At 27.9% G+C, this 7,761-nt stretch overlaps 1 protein-coding gene and 1 long non-coding RNA gene across 3 annotated transcripts in view; both read right to left on the reverse strand.

The window, feature by feature from the left end:
- LOC111687281 overlaps nucleotides 1–4,201 on the reverse strand; it is a 28,638-nt gene extending 24,437 nt beyond the window's left edge. The window contains exon 1 of the mRNA XM_046953977.1: nucleotides 4,165–4,201. The gene's annotated coding sequence lies outside the window, so the exon portion shown is untranslated. The remainder of the gene's footprint in view (nucleotides 1–4,164) is intronic.
- Nucleotides 4,202–4,286: 85 nt separating this feature from the next.
- LOC124420575 lies at nucleotides 4,287–7,082 on the reverse strand. 2 transcript variants are annotated; one of them, XR_006941277.1, is made up of 2 exons: nucleotides 6,612–7,082; nucleotides 4,287–5,004 (listed from the first exon to the last, which is right to left on the reverse strand). It is a non-coding gene; the product is annotated as an uncharacterized LOC124420575 (long non-coding RNA). The 2 variants fall into 2 exon arrangements; XR_006941276.1 differs by having other exon boundaries at nucleotides 6,597–7,082.
- Nucleotides 7,083–7,761: the final 679 nt, after the last annotated feature.

Consider the following 7,761-nt stretch of genomic DNA (forward strand, 5'->3'; position numbering starts at 1 on the left):
AGTCTATAGTCTAGTCTATAGTCTAGTCTATAGTCTAGTCTATAGTCTAGTCTATAGTCTAGTCTATAGTCTAGTCTATAGTCTAGTCTATAGTGTAGTCTATTGTCTCGTCTATAGTGTAGTCTATTGTCTCGTCTATAGTCGAGTCTATAGTTTAGTCTATAGTCTAGTCTATAGTTTATGGTATAGTCTGGTCTATAATCTATTTTGTTAACTTGTTTATAGTCTAGTCTCTAGTCTAGTCTAATTTGTGTAAAATCGAGGTAGTTATAGTTTTTAACAAGAGATTAGTGAAATCCAAAAAGTTTATCCCTTAAATGTAGGGTAACAACTAAGCGACTATAATTTAAAGTTTCTTTTCATGTATTATTTTTGTTGTACTATTTACAGTTTCATATTTCACAATAATTTCATGTTGACAGTTCTTATTAGTCTTTCTTGTAAGTTTTTTTGTTCTTTTGTGGTTTGTTTTCTGTTTCTTTGGTCACACAAAAATACTACCTGTTACCCCAGAGACTTGTGGTTAAACTGAAATTTTTTCACTTTAAAAAAAAAAAACTTTACGACTGTTAATGGTTCTATTTTAATTTGTTATGGTTAATTTAACTATTTTCAAGTTTAAGTGTGAATAGGTCAGTAAAACGGTTATAGACTAATTTTTTATAATTTTTATTTAAATGTCTTATTTTGGGTGTAACTTAGATTTTTATAGAAATTGTTGGGAAAGTTTTCAAGTTAAAGGAAAATAGTTGAAAAAATGTAAATTAATTGACAAATTGATTTCCCAAGGAAATATAGTTTAAAAATAAAAATATTAATTACTTTTTGAATTTAAGACACATTTTATAAAAAAAACATAAATTTCAATTTCTTACAGAAATTACCATAATTAATCAAAATACCTTTATTTATGGTATCATATCGTTTTTAAAGACATTTAACTTTTTTATACAAATTTAATTCGTTATCATTGTTTGAACTAAGATATTAATTAACTTTTATGATAATTATGAAATACTTTCCAAATTTTTCAAAAGACATAATAAAAATTTTAGCCAAAAATACTTTAAAAATAACATCCAAACAATCATTAAATTTCACCCATAACTGCAAAGAAATTGAAATTAATTATTTAATTGTCTGTGGGATTTCCTTGTGAAAAGAAAGAAAAATAAAAATTTATAAAAAAAAAAATTAAGTTAAATATTTGTTTAACATGGTTATTGACACCTAAAAGTATCACTTTTGGTAATTTAAATAAAAGTTTTAATTACTATGTTAGAGATTTAAATAGTAACTTTAATGAAAGTGTTTAAATAATTAAGATAATAGTTAAAAATAAATTTGTTATAAACTTGTTAATGTGTGACAAAATTATACGTAAAGTAAACATGTTAAGTAATTGACAAAATTTGCTTATATCAAAAGGTTTTAATTGTAATAATTAAAAGAATTAATTGTAATAGATTTCATTTCCTATAACAAACAAATTTCACATTCAAGTTAATAAAACTGTTATTATTTATTTTAACTATAAATAGTTTCTCTAGTTTCTTTTAAGATTCAAAAAACCGAATACTAAAGGTTTTGGTAAACCTAAGTTGGTACATTAAGCTCAGAATTACTTCTCGATCTTTGCAGGTTTAAATTTTTATCAAACGAAACCATAACTTTCATGTAAATGTCTTTCCGCTAAAGAAAATGTATTACATCGGGCGAACATTGACATTACATTAGAAGTCTCAATCCGTTTGATCCAGTGTTATACACTTAATATTATGAATCCCGGCGCACCGTGTAACATAGTGTAGTTGTGAACTTAAAATAACGCTCTTAATCGAAAAAAAATAAACAAATTTTGGGACACTGGTGAGAGGACACTCGTCTTAACAATGAGAGAGAGAGAAGGTCAGAGGTCAAGTGTATCACTTAAGTTCGGTTTTTTACGTCGATCATGCAAGATTTTTCGAACAATCTTCTTCGTCGATTGTTTTTATTAAAACAAGTTCGAAAAATCGACAATTTCAAAATAGCAAAAAAATAGAAAATATCGGATAACCGAAAAGTACACTTTTCATTAAGGTCGAAAACTCGTCTATTTGTTACGATTATTGGTAATATATCAGCAATTTTACTGATCAGTTGGTGTAAAGTAACGATGACTATACATACGCTGGATAATATTCTAACCAAAGCACTATCAAACGAAGAACCTAAATACGAATGCTTTAAATAAGCTACAAACTCACAGAGAATACACTGTGGTCAGAGTCTGATAGGGGCAGAGTAAATCCAGAACATCAAAAACAAAGATCGGAATAAGATATCGCACAATCATTACCATTCAATTTAGAGCACTGCTCATTCATCAGGCACATTTGTAGAGAAAAATATCCGACACACTCATTCTAGGTGTACAGCGAAGGGTGGTCTGTATACCTCTTGGTAAGATCAATCAAAGTAACATGATATGTTGGTAAATCTGGTGAATATTTGGTGCAAAACGAAGTATCTCCATCTATGTTACTGCAAATGCAACAAAATTTATTGAAACGGAAGCCAGTGTCCACTTTCAACAGCAACCTTAATATATCCCTCATATTTCGGGTTATAAAGCGATAGGTTTCTTATTGAAAGAAGGCAACATTAAGTTGGTTGCTTTATATGTACCTACACAGAGGGAAAAAAATGGTAGAAAAGTACAAAAAATTGATACAATCCGTTGTCAAAAGTGAGCTTAACACGTTTGTTAATATTAAGACAATGAATGTGTTGTTGTCATTTCGACAATGCAACGTTCTGTTTGTCAACATACCGTTGTCACTTTGGTAACACATTATAATTTGTTGTTGATTTTAGTGTATTTTTTTATATTTATATGGTTGATTTGACAACTATCCGTACATATTTTGACAGCAGATGTTATTGACAATTTATAAACACTTTGGTGTATCAGGCGTGTATAATATTGTTATCTTAAGAATCGATTAATGACTGAAGTGTTCCTTTGAAACTAGGGAACACTTTTAATTAATCCGTTGTCTAAAGTGCGCTTACCCTGATTGTTAACATTTGTTAACGGATGTGTTTGCACTATAAATAGCACCCAGTTATAATTTTAACAACTACCGTTGTAATTTTGACAACACATTGTAGTAATTGTGTTATTTCGGCAATGAAACGTTGTTATTTCGACAATGGAACGTTCTGTTTGACAACATAGCGTTGTCACTTTGGTATTATATTAAATTTTTTTTTTGATTTAATAACGAAGTGTTTTTTTATATTTTTGTAGTTGATTTAACAAATATACATACATACTTTGATAACGGATGTTATTGAAAAATTATAAACACTTTGGTGTTAATTTGGTACGAGGCGTGTATAATATTGAAACGTCTTCTTCTGTATAGATTTCATATATTTGCAGCCTTACGAATTTGCTACGGAAACAACGTATTGGTGATATTTTAAATTTCGATAATTGACTGAAGTGTTCTTCTGATATTTGGGAACTCATTCCCGATACCCGTGTATTTTTATGCAGCACACGACTGTCATCAAGAACACACCCATTTGTGCTCGATTGGCCAATGGACCGCACAACACATTGCAGGGAAATTTCATTCTTCAGCTGCACTCTTCGTATGTGGAAAAAACTTCGTGCAGAAGTATTCCCCGTCTCTTCCGATGTGAAAAGGTTTAAATTCAAATTTCCACAAATACAACTCTCTGTATCCACTCTCTGTCTCTCTCTCAACATATTTTCCTAAATCCAGCACTAAATGCACTGCATGAGTAGGGGTCATCCCCTGAGTGCTGGTCGAAGAAAAAAGAAACTTGTGATCTAACTTCTTATATAGAAACTAGTGATCTTACTTCCTATATAGGGTCACATTTCGAATAGTACTTTAACTTTATGAGCCTAACGATGTAGTTATTACGGAACTGAAGACTATTGATCAATTAGTCTTTACTTTTAGGAGTAAGTTCTTTAATTAGCATCGTTTGAGTGCTATTCCTACAAAAAAAAAGTGGTCCACAGGCCAACTTAAAATACATATGTATGTTTATATGTAAACATACAAAACACATAAACAAAATTTTTAATTAACTTTAATTATAGTTACAAAATCATATAAGTTACAAAAAAAAAATACTCACTTTGTTTTAAACATTAAGAAATAGACAAAAATTTCAGCAACATTTTGTTTTTGTTTTTGGTTTTAAAAAAATTTTTTCTTCAGTTCAGTTGCAAAGAGTTGAAAATTTTCACTTCATGTTAATTTGTGAGCAGATTTTTTTGTTAATAATGCTGCTGGTTTTTTCTCAGTATTTTTTTTTTATTTTTTCAAAAAAATGTTACACTTGTTATTTTGCCTTATTGTTAGCTGGATGTTGGTATTAGTTGTTGTTGCTGCTGTTGTAACAATTGTATTTAGTTTTAGAATTTGTTGTTGTTAAAGTTATGCGGCATATGTATATGAGCATATACGAATTATTATTATTGTTGTTATTATGTTCAACAAACTTTAAGAGAGGTGTAATATAGTTTTTTCTTTTTTGTTGTATATGTTGCACAAACAAAAAATTCCGAAAAAAACTAAACAAAACAATTGCCCTTTTATTAGCAGCTGTTGGAGAGGAAAAAAATAAACACAATAAAGTTAGTGGCGTAAAGATGTCTGTGTTATGTACGTGTGTGGTGTTTGGCTAAGGTACTTGCAACAGACACGCAAGCACGCTATCGCGTTATTTTTTTCCGATTTTTTTTTTGCTGTTTTATTTTTAACTACATTTGATATGCAACATTCAGTTAAAGAGCCACCAAGTGTTATAGAGTGGATTGAAAAACTAACGAAGAAGAAATTGTAAATTGTTGCTGCAGTTGCTGTTGCTGTTGTTGTTTTATCTCAAATGCGGAAACATAAGCACAGTTATGATTATCAAGCAATAATCATACACAGATACAAAAAAGTACTTATACATTTATACAACACAACACTTGTTCATATGTGTTTGAAAATTTTGTTATATATATTTTTTTGTATTTTTTTTTTATAAAGTTGTTGTTTTTTTTTCAGTTTCAGAATTTATTTTTAATTATTTTTCATTATGTTTTTATTTATTGTTATTGTATGGAAAGTATTTGCAGTTGTTTTTGTTATATGAAAAATTATTTATTAGACTTTGTTTTATGTCGATGATTTAAAAAAAAACGTTTTTTAGCTAAATTAAAATTTAAAGAGATTTTGGTTAATATTTCTCTCCCACTTATTTCAATCGGCTCAGAATCTATCTATCTATCTATCTATCTATCTATCTATCTATCTATCTATCTATCTATCTATCTATCTATCTATCTATCTATCTATCTATCTATCTATCTATCTATCTATCTATCTATCTATCTATCTATCTATCTATCTATCTATCTATCTATCTATCTATCTATCTATCTATCTATCTATCTATCTATCTATCTATCTATCTATCTATCTATCTATCTATCTATCTATCTATCTATCTATCTATCTATCTATCTAATACACTACGTTATGAAATCAACAAAAATAATAATAAAAAAGTGTTACCAAAATGACAACGATATGTTGTCAAACAGAACGATACATTGCCGAAATATCAACGATTCATTGTCGAAAATACACAAACCGTAACCGAAATGACAACAATGCGTATTTGCAAAGACAATAATGTGTTGTCAAAATGATAACAGAGTGTTATTTAAATTGTATACAAATCTGTTGTTTAAATGTTAAGAAACATGTAAAGAAAACCTTTGACAACGTATTTTATTAATTTAGTTACTTCTTCGCTCTATGTAAAGCGATTTTATTCAACACAAGAAAAAATATTAGAACCAAAATTTCGGAACATAATTTTATGAGAATAAGTCCACTAAAAATTTTCCTAAACAAAATCTGTTTGTAAATCGTAGATATAAATTAATAGAAACTATTTGTTCAATAAAATTGATCAATCTTTCAAAATCTATAATTTTGAATGATTCCCTTCATTGTGACCTACATCCATAGAAAAAAGACACTTATAATTCAGATATGAACAATAAAGTTTTTAATTTAAAATTTTGTAAAAATATTTTTTTAGTTTCTTTTGATGAAACCATAAATAATCCAGGTATAAATAGAAAAAATATTATTTTTTATGAGATTTTTTTTACATAATTTTTTTAAACCTTTTTTTAAAAAAATATTTTAAAATAATTTAAATATTGTAAGTTAATAGAAAATATTTATTTTAATATTTATTTTCAACAATTTTCTAAATATTTTTGTAAAAAAAATTAAATTAATAAAGATTTGTTTAAACTTTAAAGTATATTTTCTATAATTTTATATTTTATTATTAAATGTTATTTCTGTTGTTAATTTTTTCACAGCATCACTTTAAAATTGTTATTTGTATAATATCCTTAAAAATCCTTTTTATGTTTTCAATTTATGCTTCAATAACTTTTAATTTCTTGAAAGCATTTCCATTTTCACTTTTTTTCTCTAAATTTTATTGATTTTTTAAATTTCACTTAAATTTTTTTAATAAAAATTTTTTATTACTTTCTTCTTAAGCACCTTTAGTTAATAATTATTATATTTTTAATTTGTTTTTATTTCTAGCGGTTTTCTTTTAGGCGTTTTTTTCGGTTTTCTTTACACGCGCTTTGTATGACCATCAAGGTCGCCGTTAGTAAACTGAATGCTCGTCTAGCATGCAGGTTACTTCTTCATTGGTCTATCTTTCAAAATGCCACCAATAAGAGTTTCTTCTTGTAAGTGAGCCACACAGACACACACACACACAGACAAACTCCTAGTAACACTTGCCCATATTAATTTTAAACGAAACAAAAACGCATTTTCAGCTCGTCTTTTTAGCCACAAGAAAATCTAAGGCTTTTGCTTGTCTGTCCATACACTTTTCTGTATTTCTTTCTACCAACATCATTTAACGATTTGCAACGAAGCTTAAGAAATTTAAACACACACACACATTTAAACACCCATTCGTTAAGACAAAAATAAAACTAACGTTTTTCAAACGAAGCTGTTAAAACAGTTGCTCTTGACTGCTGACATAGTAGAGAAGTTGTTAGTTAGTTATAAAGTTTTTGTCTATTTCAGCAGGTGTTTTTTTTTCTTCTTGATTTGTTTTAACTGTTTTCTTCTGTTTTGTTTTTCTCTTAGAGAAGAGAAAGTTTTTGTTTTTATTTTATTCGTCTTAACTGGTGAAATTACATCACGTTGAGTAAACGACTTTCTTTCGGTTTTTTCTTTATCACAGAGTATCAGATTTTAAGAGAATTGAATTATAGGTTTTTAAGCTTAAGAGTTTTTATTGTTCAGGTAACATGCTTATGCTTATATGTTAAGTTAACACAATGCTGTTAATTATCAATAGTACTTGCTCAATTTACATATATATTTGAATTTTTAGACTTATTAAATTAAATGATATTTTAAGTTTACAATAATATTTCTTTGCTCATATTAAAGCCCTAACAATTAATTGTCTCACCCAGTGTGGGATTTTAGATCCATTATCCTTCATATTAAATAAAAAGATTGTGTCTTAAGTCTTTTGTTTAAGTTAGACACAGTTTAGTTACGTTCTAGATCAATTGCATATCCGTTCTAGTTCAGTTCTAGTTCAGTTCTAGTTCAGTTCTAGTTCAGTTCTAGTTCAGTTCTAGTTCAGTTCTAGTTCAGTTCTAGTTCAGTTCTA

This window comes from Lucilia cuprina, chromosome 6 (assembly GCF_022045245.1).
Source record: "Lucilia cuprina isolate Lc7/37 chromosome 6, ASM2204524v1, whole genome shotgun sequence".
NCBI lineage: Eukaryota > Metazoa > Arthropoda > Insecta > Diptera > Calliphoridae > Lucilia > Lucilia cuprina.